The following is an 18,955-nucleotide window of genomic DNA, read 5'->3' on the forward strand; positions in this document are numbered from 1 at the left end:
CTAGCACACAGCTGTTCAAGCATGTGTCATGTTAACATTAGCCAATTAGCAAGCAGGTTAAACTACCTGTTTGCCTTCAAACAAGCAACATTATTATTAAGTTTTTTAAATCACTGGTCTGTCATAAGAAGTGTTAAAAATGTTTTTGGAAGACACTAAGAGACATCCTTCATTCAACCCAATCATTCTTTTGTATGCAACAATAGAAAAAAATATTAATAGTTCATTATTCTAGATAAATAACAAAAAAGAAGAGCCAAATCTTTTTCAAAGCATCAACCAGACCTCCTGTGTCGATGTAACCACAAAACAACCGGTGCTCCATGTTTAGTTCTCTTTGATTTCTGTTACTTGGAAACAGTGAATTTAGTGGGGAATGATTCACTGATGGGCCTGCACTACCCTTGCCACCCCCTTCAAGAGAACTGTGCTTACAAAAGGCATATACCACATGTTTGTAACTTAATAAACCACACAGAATGATGCATAGCCCACCACAGTTATATATCTCAGTTAAGAACCCCTGCACGGCACTTACAGTGCTTTCAGTAAAACTGGAATATTGGCAACATGTTAGGGGTACCACTTTAGAATATGACTATACTTATTGCAGTTTATAAATGGTTTAAAATCAGTTTATTAACACTTATTCATTTGGTTGTTAATACATTGATAGTAATTAATATAATCAGTATAATCAGTTGTAACACATAGATAGAAAGAGCAACAGTGACCTGATTTTTTTTTTTTTGCCCAATAGTGAGCTCACATCCATTTACACTTTTAACCCTCACATCTTGCCAGATACTGACCTCACATTGTCTTCTCCATCAGTCTGCAATAAGCCTATTGGCTTCATCAAATATCTGTTAACAGGTTTAACTATTTAATGATGTAACCACCAACAGAATGTCTTTTTATACATCAGTGATAATGTGCTTAACATTTCCAGTATGTTCTCTGACACTATCAGTATTAGAGGTCACAGTCTCACTTCCTATCTCTGTGTTACAAATGATTATTAATGACTTTTAAAATTTTAACAACCTAATTGATAATTGAACTAAAAATAATAATAAACAGGTTTTAAACCAAGTGTATGTGTAGTCTTATTTTAAAGTGGTACCTAATTAGATTAGCAAGGAAATTTAGTCAACATAGAGTCAAAACAGCTCTTTACACAATAAACTTTGTTTTATGTCTATGACTGAAGTAACTTTGAAATTATTCTGAAGTACAAGATAAATTATTCTACTATTCAAAAAATGATTTATATAAAAACTAATCATGGAGTCAGGTAAAGGTTTATGTAATAAATGCAACTTTAAACACATGCAATTGCATTGGACTATGGTATAATATTCCCTATTTTCCTCACTCAAGAAAAACATCCTAGTGACATGAGGGGTACTACACCCCAGTGGCATTTGTTTTTCAGATTGTACACCGTTTGAGAGTTTAATGTCTTTACTTTCAGCTTGATATTTTAAATGCATATATATTGTGCTTTGTGAGAGTGCATTTCTCCTGAAGTAACCTCTATTCACTGGAGTAGAAATCCCCTGTCTCCCATTTTCCCACAGCTGTCCTCTCCACTTCTCATTCCCTCCAGGGGAAAAAAGAGACAATGTTTGGGAGGGTGCGGAGAATGACTAATTGGATGATTTGCTACCTAATTACTGTCAATAAGACATATTTGCACTCTGACGTGTCCTGCTTATCTTCAAGCTAGGGAGTCTCCTGTGTCATAATTATCCATAATGCGACCACAAGAAGAGGATACCATGCAGGGTGCTGTCATCCACATCCACAACCCACAGGATAATGAAGCCCAATCTTCTTAAGCCACCATTCTCATAAATCACAGAATGCCCACCAGGCTGCAGAACAGCATACAGCAGTTGCGGTGCAAAATTCATACACCAGATATTACTACCTATTAGTAGTCTACATGAGTCTTCTCTTTCTAAAAAGAAGCCCTTACGTTGCTTAGCAACTTACCAATAAATCCGCTGCAGCATGAGGGAAAATTCTAAATTCCTGGCACAGTTTTCTTATTAACACAAATTACCTTTATAAGTTCATGTGACACAAAATGGGGTCATTTGTCACCATTTCACAGTTGTAACACTGAAATAAATGTTGAGTGTTTCCTAATCCCTGGCATTTTTAGCACATGCTCAGATGTATAAGACCTAAAATAATCACAAGATAAATGTGTAGAAAACACTGCTTATAGCAAATTCAAGGGCAGCAGCAGCTTTAATCCAGTCATACAGTCAAAAGAAATTGGAGCACAATCTCTACATGTACATTTTCAATAATCAGGCAACTTGGGATTTTAGAGTACAAGATGCAAACCCTTCTGTTTTGAAATTAGTTCTCTTAATCCAGCTATAAATAATTCATATTTTTAACTAATTGCAATCTATAGGCCAGTAGAGCACTTCTGACATCCTGCCAAATGTATTAATGTTCACTGATAAAGTAATGAATGTATGGAGATTTTAATATTCATCTTGATATGTCAAAGGAGCCACTGGGAAAAGTATTTCTGTACATTGTTTTATTGAAAATATAAGTCTCCTGATATAATTTTAAAATTTGGTGGCATAATTTGGGTCTTAGTTGGTTTATTTTCAACCCCAAACACACACACAGACCCTCCCCATGGTAATACCAAATACTGCTATAAAATTTTGAGACCGTATGTCAGTTTGAAAATTGTGGATACCGCCCACCCCTAAATGAAAGTATTTATGTTTCATATCAAAGCACACAAGTTGATTTTGTTTAAAACCTCAATTACTGCTTTAAACAGCAATCTTCCAGTTATTTGTATTTCATATGATATTTAATAGTGACTTCAAAAAAAGAAATAATAGACTTGGTTTAAACATTTCCTTGGCTGCCATAATGACATAGTGCCATTGTGCCACACATAAGAGACACCTTCGTGGATTTTTTTTCAGCCAGGTTAAACACAGTCCTGAGTATAAAATAAAAGGGGTTTTTGGAGTTGACTCTGGAGAGTAGACTCTGAGACATGGAGAACACAGACCAGACTCTGCCACTTATGATTCAGAAAATAAATTCATTACAGAGCAAAACCAAAAAGCAATCCATCTTTGCCTAGTCAGTGACTGAGTCAGAAGTACAAAGTATTCCCAACAAACTTAGAAATAAGAGATGCAGAGTCATCTCTTATTGCCTGTAGAACAAATCATTTTGTATCTGAGAATAAGATTGCAGTCCAAATACTAAAACACGATGTAGCCACACATAAACAGAAGAAATATTCAGGGACTATACTCACTAGATATCTTGGGAAATTAGAATGGGTTGCTCTGGACCAGCCACACATGAGCCTAGGGTCACCATGTCAAGCATTTTCTAGACTGGTATAAACCCCAACCGCTATTACATTGTGCTGTAGAGCAGTTTAACCATAATCAGCATTAGAATGAATTACATGCAATAACAAAAGATGTTGAATGATTAGTTCTGGATCACAAACACCTCGCTTTTTCAATAGAAAAACAGTATGCATAGTGTATACTGCAATTATTCTAAATGTGCAAATAATAAGCAATTACTTAAAATTAAGAACAAGTCATGTGTACATCTCACTTTTCTATGCTATAGTAATATCAATTTGCTAATGAAAATCATATGCTGCAATTTTCTTTATGCTAAATTGTTGAATTCACTACTTAAATTCATAAGGGGTGTCTACAAACATTTGGTCATATACTGTACATCTGTAGTGCAAGATAACATTACTGACATAGCAGTAACTTAGCATTTCATAATTTGTTTGTTAAAAAGAATCATTCAGTCCACCCCCAAACCTCTAAGATATTCAAATTTAGTGTCAACTTTCAAGATTCACTATATTAACAAAACTAGTGAGACATACACACACACACACACACACACACACACATTATACCTGAAGGAGCTTTTCTGACATCCCATTTGAACTCTAGGTTTTAATACGGAGTTAGTCCCTTTCTTGGCAGCAATAAAATCTTTCACTCTTTTGGGGAACTTTTTTTTTTACAAGATTTAAAAGTGTCTGTGGGAATGTTTGCCTGTTAATCCAGGAAAGCATTTGTGAGGTCAGACACTGATGTAGGATGAGAGGGCCTGGCTCACAATCTCTGTTCAAGCCCAAAGGTGTTTGATGGAGAGCTCTGTGTAAGCCAGTCAAGTTCTTCCACACCAGACCCAACCGACCATGCCTTTATCAACCTTGCATTGTGCACTGGGGCACTGTTATGCTAGAACAAAAAAGGACCAAAAGACACAAATTTGGAAGCATAAAATATTCTAAAATGTCTTGGTATGCTAAAGCAATAATGCTTTCCTTCACTGGGTCTAAGAGGCCTAGACCAAGCCCTGAAAAACAACCCCATAGCTTTATCCCTCCTCCAACAAACTCTGAAGTCAGCAGAGTGCCAAGATTCAAACATCAGACGTCCAGATATTGAAGCACGATTCCTCACTCCACAGAAAAATGTATGTTGCCATTGGACTCACTCCATATGCTGTTTTTCATTATACTTTGTGATGTAGGACTTGCATACAGCAGATCAGCCTTGGAGTCCATGGAGCTCCTGGTGTACAGTTTTTGTGCTGATGTTAATGCCAGAGGATGTTTGGAATTCTGCAGTGACTGAATCAGCAGAGCATTAGCAACATTTATGTACTGTGTACCTCTGCACTCAGTGACCCCATTCTAACTACAGTCTGCCACTTTCTGGCTGAGTTTCTGTGGTTACTAAATGTTTCCACTTTTCTATAATACATCTCACTTAACTGTGGAACATCAAGGAGGGAAGGAATTTCACAAACTGATTTGTTGCAATGGTGGCATCCTATTACAGCACCACAATTCACAATTATCACAAATAAATCACAAATTTTGGTAAAGACAGCATGCATGGCTAGGGGCTTGAATAAATATACCTGTGGCAAAGGGACTTAATTAAATATTTAAATAAATAATTAAATTGATCAGGTTGTGTCCCCCCATACGTTTGTCCATATAGTGTACATTATTACAAAGGGATTTCCTAGTCTTTAAACCTGGACATCTCATTCCAGACTTTAGTGTGTTCCCAATGTACAATGCAAAAGACATATTTAAAACAGAGGTAGCAATGAGAGTGTTTCACTCTGACCAGAGTGTCCCTTTATATAATACATTTTTGGTGGCGCTTGAAGATTTGGGTGTAATAAAACTTCTCAAGGCGCTAATCTGCATCACACAGCACCTAGTCCTATTAAATGCTGTTGGAAAATGTCATGCCCAGTAGCTTTACAACATCAGCTTTAAAAACATGTTTTTGTAATATATTTTATGTATATATATATATATATTTTTATTTATTTATTTCAAGGTTGTGATTGAACTTGTATTAGATTGCCTGTTGGAATAGGTTTTTGGGCACCTGAGGAAGCACTAAAGAGCAGCTTGTTGCTCTTCCAGCTGTTAGTGTAGCGCAGCATGTGTAAAGTAATTTCACAGTAGCAATCACTCCAGACCTCTCATTAAATTCCCAGTGGGATAACAGGGGGGCTTCCGACAGGCTTTATTTTATTTATTTATTTTTTTAAAGGAGAGTTAAAAGGGTAGAGATGATAGGAAATGTTACTAATCCTCACTATTTTCTACTCTTAATGCTTTGGAAATACTTTTATAAGGTGTAACATGGCATTCATTACGCCTGATATCTGTGTAGCTGTGTAGTTATAACAAAATTTTTGGGGAAAAATGGGACAAATGTGTACTTTTTTATGGGTTATGTAGCATGCATACTTTATAATTTATACAATAAGCCTGTACACTTATGTCATATGCCAATAATGTTTGCATATCATTGTAACTACTTATGAATATGTTCATGGGAGCACCAAAATTGTGGTTTAAAGTTTTAAAGCATCATCATATGTGTTATGGAACCTAAGTATGACATTTTTTCTTTATGTTGTTTTATGCATGTAAGACCATGCATAAAATACCACAGTTAGTTCCAATCCCACAATGTGATTGGCTAAGAGACGTTCCAGCAGTGCCAATAGTGCAAGATAATGGTACTCTGAAATAAGATTATCAAGTATTACTCCGCCACTTATACATGTAACCTAGCAACGACATCAGCACGTACAAGACACAGCGGGGTGTTGAGGGTTTGCCTGGGCAGCAGAAGCCTTGACAATGTCAGAACGAAGACGAAGGAAGAGGTAAATGCAGACATGTTTTTCTTGAAACACATACAAAGAAAATTCCCGCTTCTTGTTCTTAAGGCGTTGTTGCAACATTGAGTATGTAATTTTATAAGAATTTTATAATACAGTTATACATTTTTTTCTCATGTTTATAGATCTGTTCTCCTGTTTGTATTTGCATTGCATTCTCCCTTAATTCTTGAATTCTTAAATCAACAGGGCACGGTAGATACTGACACTAACATTCTGCACTCTGCCCTGTGCCTAAGACTACTGTACGCCAATATCTGAGGTTATAGCAAGAAACTTGAGTGTATTATGGTTTAACTATAATTCTTTAAAATACACAACTCCTGAAGTGATTTTAAGGTGTTATGAAGACTTTATATTTATGCACTTACAAACTTTTAGATTAGCTAACCATAGCTTAAATAATATAACCTTATATGACGTGCTATGTGTTGATCATAACCAGTCATATGTTTTTAGAAAATAATTGCGATTTTATAATGCTAGGTTTCATGACATGTTAACTTCTGTACATAAGAACACTAAACACTATAGCACAGTACAAAAAGCCTCTTATGTACAAAGTTGCTATAAACATATATCATAATGTAAGTTTATTAATAATAAGGTACACTTGTTTTATGACATGTTATAATTAAAATGACCTGACAAGATTCTGTGTATTATAATGTATTATGTATGCTTCATAAACGCATTCATAAGGTTTAATATTGCATTTGTAATACCTTATAACATGTCTTAAGCATGTACAGTTTATAAGTCATTCTAATTACAAAGAAAATATTTAGGAAAATGAACATGACTTAATAAAAGTGTAACATCTGTTATGGAAATTGGCAGGTAATATTAACTATACAAGCTTGTAATGCATGCTATAAGGGATTATGTATATGGATGATATGTCACCTCATAAATGAATTTATAAATCCTTATGAACAGAGGGTTCTCCCTGGCAGTACAGTAGGGAAAAGACCTGCTATTCAAAATGCAGAGAACTCTAGGCTCCTGCTGAAGGGCTGCAATGAGTGTCTCCTGGAGCTCTAATGCTGGCGGCCTGCTTAATAATTCATTTTCTGTCTTTCTCCCTCTCTCCTGAGGACTAGATGCTATCTGTATGTCTTAGTATGTGAGACACGAAAAAAAAGGAAATCATGATGCATGAGAACCACATCTCCTACTGTAGCCAGAGTGGCTTATATTTTTATGACTGGCTCAGGCCCAAAGGCAACACAAAAAACTCTCATCTGAGTAGTAAAGAGATAGCATTTATCCTTGTCTTCTTGTCAGAAACAACAACATCTACAACAAAAGCCATTTTAAGTTTTAATAAGTGCTCCCTGTGCATGCCACTGTACAGATCTCCACTGCCAGAGTGCCTTGGAAACCACATTCAGACAACATCGAGAATCACCCCTAAAATAAACTCAGTGAACTGATTTATTCTTTTTCTTTTTTTTTTTTTATTGTTTTTACTTTTTTTCCATGTTCCAAAGACACCAAATGCATCAAACCAGTTAAAGGAGCAATCTGTAATATATTTACTGTAATTAGTCATAAAATGTCCAGGGTCTTTGATCATAGATTAAGGTCTAATGTCAAAGCTAATACACTGCTGCCTCTCACAGCATTGCTAAAGCAGTATATTCTCCTTGAACACTGCCCAATCTGGAGTGGAACTCATAGAACCCACCCTTAGAGGTCCTGCCTGTCATTCCGCCCTCTGTCCAATCATTTTACAGTCCACCGTGTGGCCAAGTCTACAAATAGAGTCTCGTAGCCATGAAATGACCAAGTGAACAAAGTTAATGCTACATTTTACTGGACCCAAAAAAAAAAAACATTGCCCTTCTAAAAATCTCCATGACCAGAGACAAAATGTTTGCCTTATGTTTGAAAATTGGAGGCAGTTTAGATGCAGCAACACTAAAGAACAGTGTCAGAACTGGCTAATTTTCTCCTGGTAACAGGTAACAGCAAATAATTTCTGAAAAAATATATAAGTACAGACGCCTATGAATATATTAAAAGGAGTAAATGCCATAGGTTGTGTAATTTACATAAAGAAAGATAGCAGTGTTTGAAAGGGGTCAGGCATTTGAAAGGTGTTAGGACTGTATTTTGTGTGTTTTATAAGAAGAATGTAAATAACAACATGATTGAAAAGTGAAAATATCATTGTTTGTTTGTTTTAAATAAAATGATGCAGATTCATGTGTGTTTCTCCATGGTTTTTTTTAAACAAATTAAGTAGTAAGAATTAGGTCTGAAAAGCCTTGCATATTCACCTATTTAAGGTGGTATGGCACACTCTTTTTAGCTATTATGGCCCAAATTCTTAAACTCGTCTCTTGCTTGTTCGTTCAGTTTTCCTCAAACTGGCAATCTGGTCCAGCTACACGTCTGGGGAGGAAGAGGAGGAGGCAGACAGCTCTATCCACAGTTTTGAAACTGTATCATACTACTGTATTATACTATATTATGTTAGGAAAGCTATTCAAATGGAAAAGACCAAAGGCAGCAATTGTTCTATAGCTTAAATTCTGTCTGATGCTGTATTGCTGTCTTTTGCCTGTACTTAACCCGTCCCTCCAATCATGCTAGCCACAGCAATACCACATGGAGTTGAGTAATCTCCAGAATTGTGTATGTGAAATTGTCAATTTTTATACTTTACAATGTGTCAATCATGAAGTCTTGAGTTAACCCTGCTTAAAAAAGTAGCTAAGACTTGCTACCAGCTCCACTAGCATGTTTTTAACTAAGTCAAGCTGATATGCAGGTCAGGATCAAAACTAAATCAAAAATTACAACATTACAGAAATTTACCAATATCTTAAATGTTAATGGGAGTTTATAAATAATTTAGAAAAATATTTTTTAGTCCATCTCTTCTCGTGCTTTGGCAAATAAAATCAATGAAAAACTTGCATGGCTCTGCTGAGTGACCAGATAAACTGATTGATTTTTCCTTGCAGGATAAAGCAATATATCCGTTTATTTATTATTCTTTTCATTCCATTTGCCTCCAAACTTTGTCATAACCAGTTTAGAGGTTGTATAACAACTCTCAGTTGAAGCTGGAATTCAGCCAGTGGTACAGTGGAAAATGTCTCACCCAGACTGCATTTGACACACTGCTTCAGTGCTGATCAGTACTTTGACTGGAAGTGTCATTTCTGAGAGGACTGCTCCTACCTGGCTTCTCACATCCATGAGGAAGGTGAAACATGAACTCAAGAACTGAAAATGACACTCCATCATTTGCGCATACATCGCTTGGGTAACATTTTTATAAATGGCACAGCTTGTCAGTAAGGCATCATGAAATTAATAGAACCCCAATTCCAATGAAGTTGGGGCGTTGTGTAAAACATAAATAAAAACAGAATACGATGATTTGCAAATCCATTTCAACCTATATTAAGTTGAATACACTACAAAGACAAGATATGTATTGTTCAAACAAATACACTTTATTGTTTTTTGGCAAAGATTCACCGATCATGAATTTGAGGCCTGCAACACATTCCAAAACATTTGGGACAAAGGCAACAAAAGATGGATTTCATCATCTACAGTCCATAATATCATCAAAAATCTCTGCAAGTAAGCAGCAAAGCCAAAAACTAACATTGAATGTCCTTGACCTTAGATCCCTCAGGCAGCACTAAACTGACATCATTCGGAAATTACCACATGGGCTCAGGAACACTTCAGAAAACCATTGTCAGTGAACACAGTTAATCTCTCCATCTACAAGTGCAAGTTAAAACTCTACCATGCAAAGCCACATATCAGCAACACCCAGAAAGACTGCTGGCTTCTCTGGGCCCAAGCTCATCTGAGATGGACTGACGCAAAGTGGAAAAGTGTCCTGTGGTCTGACGAGTCCACATTTCAAATTGTTTTTGGAAATCATGGACATCGTGTCCTCTGGGACAAAGAGGAAAAGGACCGTCCAGATTGTTATCAGCGCGAAGTTCAAAAGCCAGCATCTGTGATGGTATGGGGGTGCGTTAGTGCCCATGGCATGGGTAACTTGCACATCTGTGAAAGCACCATTAGTGCTGAAAGGCACATCCAGATTTTGGAGCAACATATGCTGCCATCCAAGCAACAAAATTTTCAGGGACATCCCTGCTTGACAAGTAAGACAATGCCAAGCCACATTCTGCACGTGTTACAACAGCATGGCTTCATAGTAAAAGAATACTTTGTACTAGACTGGCCTGCCTGCAGTCCAGACCTGTCTCCCATTTAAAAATCTGTAGCGCATTATGAAGCGCAAAATGCGACAACCGAGACCCCAGACTGAAGTTGTACATCAAGCAAGAATGGGAAAGAGTTCCACCTATAAAGCTTCAACAATTAGGGTCCTAATTAGGGTACAGTTCCCAAATGACTATTGAGTGTTGTTAAAAAGAAAGGTGATATAACACAGTGGTAAACATGGCCCTGTCCCAACTTTTTTGGAATGTTTTGCAGGCCTCAAAATTCAAAATGAGTGAATATTTGCAAGAAACAATAAAGTTTAACCGTTCGAACATTAAATATCTTGTCCTTGTAGTGTATTCAATTGAATATATGTTGAAAAGGATTTCCAAATCATCACATTCTGTTTTTATTTATGTTTTACACAACATCCCAACTTCATTGGAATTGGGGTTGTACAAATCACACATTACTGACAAAAGTTACGGTAATAAAGTCAACGATACAAAATTCATTTATGATGTCATGAGGAACACTGCAGTACAAGGCCTGCATCAAGGTCAACCACCTTAAAATATGTACTGTACATGTCAAGAAAGTGAAATTAATTTGTCAAAAGAGCAACATATTCTATTCTGGTGAGAATGGGGTTGAATAATTAAAGTCAAGGTGATGAATATTTGAAAAGGTTCACTTCTGTCTAGTCTTAAAAGGCCATTCGGCTCCCAGTGAGCCCTGCAAAATCATCATCTCCATATCATCCCATGTCTTTCCGCAGGGTTATAGATTGTCGTCAATGTACAAGGCTTTCCAATGTTCGCGGTTTTTATATCATCACTGCTGGATAAATACCTTGTATTTCCAAAAGGGTAACTTTACTGCAGAAGGGGAAAAATATTCTTTGTTTTTAAAGGACCATATCTTTCAGCTAACTCATGAGGATTTAACACGATGTGGACAGTTTATTTTTAATGATCCCAAAACATCAAAAATAAAGATCCAAGATCTAATGCCATGGCAAGGACAGGATGCATTTCTAAGAATGTTTACTGATAGAATAGACCATAATTCAGCACTGGTGCTCATTAGCTCACACTGTTTTAGAGTACCTATTCAATAAACGTATTGCATTAGAAACTAAATCATGTTATTTACCTTTAATGTGACAACAAAAGACACAGATAAAGGGACATATATATGACATGCACATAAACAACAATTAGCACCTATCACGTGCTGTGCGAGGAGAAACAGAGGAAGAAGTATACACAGAGATCCCGGATTTGTATTTATTTAACAGGAAAGCCACAGCACAAACAGATGTGACAGAATGATGTAAAAACTGAGATAAATAAAGGAGACTAAGATATGAGTAATGGAGACTAAGAAACAAACACCAATGACTAACAGAGAAAAGGAACCAGGTTTTATAAACAAACTGACAAGGAACACATGGAAAAGTCACATGAGCACAGAGGGGCGTGGCTAGCCTTAATATATGAGAAAATAAAGACAAGCACAAGAGGAACCTAGATAGAGATGCAAAACATTATGCAGGAAGAGAAAGGGAAGAAAACCAAACAGGGAAACAGAACAACACAGAACAACATGACCAAATCAAGGAGGAAGTGAAGCCTACTGTGATAGCGCCTAACATTCTCAAAGGTCACATATGGATCTGGTGTGTGAAAACAAGTTGTTCATTTATGTCTGGTTTTATATTCTCACTTGTATTTTGGTCTTTGAAATTTGCATCTGAAACATCAACTATTTTGGATTGGCTGTTTCCTATTCATATGGGTGAACATATTCTGACTTTATGGGGGTCCAGGTACCTCCCAGCAAAGCCAATGCATAGCTAAAAATTTGAGATTTATTATTATTATGATTATTATTATTATTATTATTATTTTGAGATAAACATTTCACTATAAACGCATTCTCTACTGACAGAGCAAGAACAGGAAAGTGTAGGCTCTTGGAAAAATACGCAACTACTGTAATTTCATTCATTCAGATGGACACACCATAAGCAATAAACATTTAAATGTATGAAATGATCCATTTAAAAATTTTACTGTTCAAAATCAGAGACCAGTTCAATGCCACTAAAGGTGACTGGAATTATTTACCAATGGCTGTAAATAAGTGAACTATCAGCTTCAACAATCCACAGCAGCTCTGCGAGCACCACGCCAAACTCTCTGCCATAACTCACACGAAGGCTTACCACTTCTCCTTTAGCAACTTTGTAACCAAAAGACAACCCACCTCTGCCATCATTTGTGAAACTTGTTTGTGAGTGAAATAGCCCTCTACTACGTCATTAGTATTGTGCTATATAGTGACACACATTATTTCATTAAATAGTGCTAAGAAACAAGTGAATTCGGACATTTCCACCGTTGGTTGCTTAGAAACTAAGCGACACACAATGCAATTTGGTCCACATTCAGGTCATGTAGTGAACTACACTATAAATTACGAGTGCATTGTGGGTGATTGTAGTGCCCTCAAAATCACCTTCATTCAACCTTACAATTTGGATGCTCTGAAAAATGGCTGATGCCCTGAATTCTTCACTGTCATAAGCTAATCATTTGAAATCACTCCTACAAAGCAATCTGACTTGTGAACAAAGAAAGTAGGCTTGTGACCTCAAACACTGGCTGTATGAATTTGCACATTTGAGACTACACGTTTCAAAGTGGAATGATCGCCAAGGCACAGTGCTTATTTTGCTCATCATACATCATCTAGTGTATACAGCACAAAACATGAGGGAGGGGAGAGGGGGGAGGAGAAAAGAAAAAAAAACCTTTATAACTTCGAAGATGTTTTCTTGACATTTGCTGATTTTTTTTTAAATAAAGAAATAAAGGTACAGAATGTACACCAAAACTACAGAGAAATCACATGGTAAAATATTGGAAATTACACTTACAATGCCCAATATTTAATTACCAGGAAGAACCCATAAGTATTTTATATTTACCAATTCATATAAAGCATCCGTAAGTTATGTGAAGATATACTGTAAGTAAGAGGTAAATGTACACCATAAAAAGGGAGGAGATGCACTGTAAGTGCCAGGGAAGTTAAAATGTGGGCTGTTAAGTGTCTTAGATGTACTGATGCATGTAATGAAGTTATGGGAAGGTACACTATAAGTACTGGGTAAATACACTTTAAATCGAGGAAAAATACACCGTGACACACATGAAGGTACATTGTAAGTTCTGGGTAAGTACACATTAAGACGCAGGCTGTATTATAAAGTGTTACCGAAATAAATTCTGGAACTGATTAAATTAGGGAGAGATCTAAATGCATACACAGACCAAAAGTGCTACAAAACTAAATTTGAATAATAAACAAGTTTCTGTGGTAATTCAAACAGTGAGTAAAAATTCTGACAAGTTAAACTTCAACCACGTACAAACAACAGTCTTGTTTCCCCCACTTTAAAAGATGCTGAGCTTCTGAACATAAACAAACAAGATAATACCATTTCCCCCCATTCAGAAGTTTCCTTTAAATAAATTTTTTACATTAGCTTCACTGAAAATTGAGCATCTATTCTCCTATAAAGTTTTTTTTTTTTTAGACACATGCCTGTGGATTTGGTTAGAGTAACGATATGCTACTTCCAGCCTGGTGCCACAGAGCAGCTAAAGTAATATGGCACTCCATTCTATTCTGCCCTAGCACTGAGAAAATGGGCAACTTTTCATTTACAATATCAGTAAATGAGATCATTCCCCACACCCATGTACTGGGAGGCCTCCAAGTCAAACGCACTTGGAGTGCTCTGTCTGCCTGTCAGAAAGGAGGTTGGTGTGCTGGAGAAAAGCTGGAGAATACCACCCCCCCTCTCCTCCTGCACCCCCCTCCTTCCAATTCCATCATGATTTTGACATCAGGCAACAGTCCATCATTTTGCCATAGGACTCAGGAATTTTCATGCAGCTGAACCTGAGTGCCTCAGGCATATACCCATGCAGCTCCATAGTCTACATGCTACTTTCTATATATCTAAAGCCCAGGAAATACCAAGTACCAGAAAACAGTGGGTTCTCTCAGCACTTCATATTCCATTAGTTGTTCGAATCCACACTCATACTTCTTGTAGCTACTCCTGCATTTTAGTTGACTTTGCATAGAGCTATTCAATGCCAAGCATAAGTAATTCTGTGAAGCAGCTTTGTGACAACATCAGTTGTAAAAAGCGCTATACAAATAAATTTGATCTGATTTGATTAAAGTTTGCTCTAGATGTGGCCTAATGGTTAGAAGACCAGGCTTGGTACTGTAAGGTCTGTTGATATTCCCAGAAACCCAGATTCAGGGACCAGATCTCAATATTACTAAGTGAACTTTTAAAATCTTTTAAGATCTTTTTGGCTAAATATTTACAGTGGTGTGAAAAAGTGTTTGCCCCCTTCATGTTTTTTCCAATCTTAAATGTTTCAGATCATCAAACAAATTTAAATATTAGTCAAAGACACAAGCAAACACAAAATGCAGTTTTTAAATGACGGTTTTTATTATTAAGGGATAAATCCAAACCTTCATGACCCTGTGTGAAAAACTGTTTGCCCCCTAAACCTAATAATTGGTTGGGCCACACTTAGCAGCAACAACTGCAGTCAAGCATTTGCAGTAACTTGCAGTAAGTTTTTCATAGCACTGTGGAGGAATTTTTGCAGTATTGTTGTAATTCTTCCACACTGGATGGTTTTCGAGTATGAACCACCTTTTTTATATCATGCCACAGCATCTCAAAAGGATTCCAGTCTGGACTTTGACTAGGCTACTCCAAAGTCGTCACTTTGTTTTCCTTGAGCCTTTCAGAGGTGGTCTTGTTGGTGTGTTTTGGATCATTATCCTGTTGCAGAACCCAAGTTCGTTTCAGTTAGAGGTCATGAACAGATGTCCGGACATTCTACTATAGGATTTTTTGGTAGACAGTGGAATTTATGGTTCCATTTATCGCAGCAAGTCTTCCAGGTCCTGAAGCAGCAAAACAGCCCCAGACCATCATACTACCACCACCATATATTACTGTAGGTATGATGTTCTTTTTCTGAAATGCAGTGTTACTTTTATGCCAGATTTAATGGGACACACACCTTCCAAAATGTTCAACTTTTGTTTCGTCAGTACACAGAGTATTTTTACAAAGGTCTTGGGGATCATCAAGATGTTTTCTGGCAAAATTGAGACGAGCCTTAATGTTCTTTTTGCTCAACAGTTTTTTTAGTCTTGGCACTCTGCCATGCAGGCCATTTTTGCCCACTCTCTTTCTTATGGTGGAGTCATGAATGCTGACCTTAACTGAGGCAAGTGAGGCCTGCAGTTTCTTGGATGTTCTTGGGGTAATTGTGGTCGGCCAGCCACTCCTGGGAAGGTTGACCACTGTTTCACATTTTCGCCATTTGTGGATAGCGGCTCTCACTGTGGTTTGCTGGAGTCCCAAAACTTTAGAAATTGCTTTATAACCAATTTTTAGATCTATGTTACTTACTTTCTATTTGTTCCTGTATTTCTTTGAATCTTGGCATGATGTCTAGTTTTGAGGATCTTTTGTTCTACTTCACTTTGTCAGGCAGGTCCTATTTAAGTGATTTTTTTGATTGAGAACAGATGTGGCAGTAATCAGGCCTGGGTGTGGCTAGAGAAATTCAACTCAGGTGTGATAAACAACAGTTACGTTATGTTTTAACTAATAGCACTTTTTCACATGGCCAGGTAGGTTTGTATTTTTTTCTCCCTTAATAATAAAAACCTTCATTTAAAAACTGCATTTTGTGTTTACTTGTGTTGTCTTTGATTAATATTTAAATTTGTTCGATGATCTGAAACATTTAAGAGGGACAAACATGCAAAAAAAAAATTGTGAAGGGGCAAACACTTTTTCACACCACTGTATGAATGTGTTATGGGAATTTAAATGAATAGATAATCTGACTTTTGCATGCTCTCAGTGTAGTTTATGAAATGGCTAATACATTTAGACAGTGTAATTAATTGTATATCAATCTTGAAATATAGCAGTGTTACATTTAATATGCAACACATGAATTTCAAAGAAATGCATACAATGGACAGAGTTGCATCTCTACCAGGAGGGCACTAATTGGTGGCCTTTAACCCTTTTTAAGAGACCTGTGCTTAAATTTCCCATAGAGTGCGCTAGCAGGAGAAGGAACAGACTGGGAGGACTCATTTAGCCAGTGCCAGCAGCTAGGACTGATGTAATAGGGCTCCCTTTAAACCCTGTGTGAGATTGAATTACCTTCCAGTGCTCCCCTCATTGCTACTAACAAGTCCATTTCACAGGCTGCAATGGAAGCTGTGCAGCCGCCAAACTTATTAACCTCCAAGGCGCAGAGGAGAAATCTAATCCTCAGCACAGTGCATGGGCTGTTTGTGAGGGTGTTTGTGCTTCTTAGAGAGAGTAAGCATTGACTCCTTGTGGAACATTGAAGTAATAACTCGATCTTAAAAACTAAACAATTAAGAAGAACCAACTTGAGTTAATGAATGTGGTCTTATGCTAAGCAATAATGCTAGTGGAATATTTTTGTCATTAATTCGGGTTTTTCACTAATTTGCAAAGCAGCTCAGCACCATCCATAAAATTTTTATCCACCTCAGTAACTGCACTCTTCAGAAAAAAAGGTTCATGATTTTACCAATAAGCCCTGTAAAATGAGTAAGTGTGAAAGAGTTATATGCTCTGGTACACAAACAATGGTGTAACTGTGGTTGCAGCATAATGTCAGATTTTTTGTTGTACGGTTTGTGATATGTTTGTTATTCATTTTGTTTGTATTGTACATTCTGATGGCATTCAGCTGCAAGGGTATTAGTGAGGTCAAGAATTGATTAAAAAAAATCCTAGACATCCCACTTTGCAAATGCTAATTTCAGGGCGGAAGCATTAAACCGACCCCACTCACCCCCAGACTCACCACCCATGTGCCAAGGAATATGTTGATATTACAAAATTTGGGGAGTATTCCACAAAGCAGGGTTTTTCTGTTAACCTGCTAACGTAATTCCAAAGTTGAGGATCCACAGTGCTGCAGAAGATTCCTATTGGACAGGCTTGGTTTTGGGCTAAATTGAGAACTCCTGTGTTGTGGAATACTACACCAATTACATAATTGTATTTTTCAGTGATATTTCAGATTGTCTAATCTGTTTTGCAGCCACATTGGGAGCTGATTACTGAAAAAAATTCTTGAGTCTGAATTATATTTCCTGGAAGGTGGGCAGGGGTGGGGTGCTATGTATGCGACACACTTAACACATAACATGTTGGCCTCTGGGACCAGATGTATAAACAGCCTGTGTATAAACCTGAACACCATTATTGTCATGTAGGGTCCAGGGGTATGCTCCCTTGGGAGAAAAAAAATTAAATAGCCCCTTAAATGATAGATTCTAGTGAATTGTGTGGAAATAAATGAACAACATTCAGACATGAGATGAACAAACCCAACATAAGCCTTTATTACATTATAATCTTTGTGCAGAGCAACCACGACAGCAGGAATGAGTTGGTGGGAACATGAGGTCCTGTGGTTCACATTGCACGATGCTTGGTTTAGGTTTCTGGGGAGGTGCGCGTCAGGCTAAGGCATAGGGTCCATGGCTACGCTTAGGCTTTGCCATAGGTTTGCTGCAGAAGTATAAATTGGCCTTTAGTCTGTTTGGCCAAGACCCAAGGCCCGCCACTACCCCATTCCTGATTGGTTTATTGGCTAGTACACCTATTGTTGGTGTGGTTGAGAGTGAAAGCTGTGCCTGTCAGATCCAGATCTGTCAGATCAGTGGGAGAACCTGATTTTTCTTTTTTTCGCAGCCACATCAGTACACCGTACATCTGGTGCAGCATTGCAATGCTATCAGCCCTGCAATTTGCGGCCAATATGTAGAAAATGTGACACTAAAACCTGTACTTAATATTGAATTTCAATGGAGTGGATAAAGTAGAAAATTTGCAGATTGTGTATAATCTGTGGGCCTCAGGGACCCCCTGTTAAGATGTGGGAGAGTCCTAGAACTTCCAAGAAGTGGCTGCTGAAAATCAGCTGCAGCCTACCAGCACATGAGCATGTGCCGCAGACATGCCTTGAAGGAAATTGTTTTTCTGTTTCGTCTGTGTAAAAAACGCTATTATGTCAGATTCTCCTAGGCGCTTCTCAGTCTACAGCACGGTAGTGATTTTCATATGTAAAAACAACCTTAAAACGGCAAACAACAAAGCAGTACAATTTGTGCCGTTCCCATCACAGTGAACCAGAATAATGCAGAAGCTCAGCCTCCTGAGGTTTTCATTTAAGGCCAATGGATATTCACAGACTGTCAGGTGATTTCATCCCAATGCAGGAAAACACATCATGCGTGAAAGACTTGAAACCTTGTATAAAAAAATGCATTGTGTAATTCTGCCCTCAAAAAAGTCCTC

Source organism: Hoplias malabaricus, chromosome 6 (assembly GCF_029633855.1).
Source record: "Hoplias malabaricus isolate fHopMal1 chromosome 6, fHopMal1.hap1, whole genome shotgun sequence".
Taxonomy (NCBI): domain Eukaryota; kingdom Metazoa; phylum Chordata; class Actinopteri; order Characiformes; family Erythrinidae; genus Hoplias; species Hoplias malabaricus.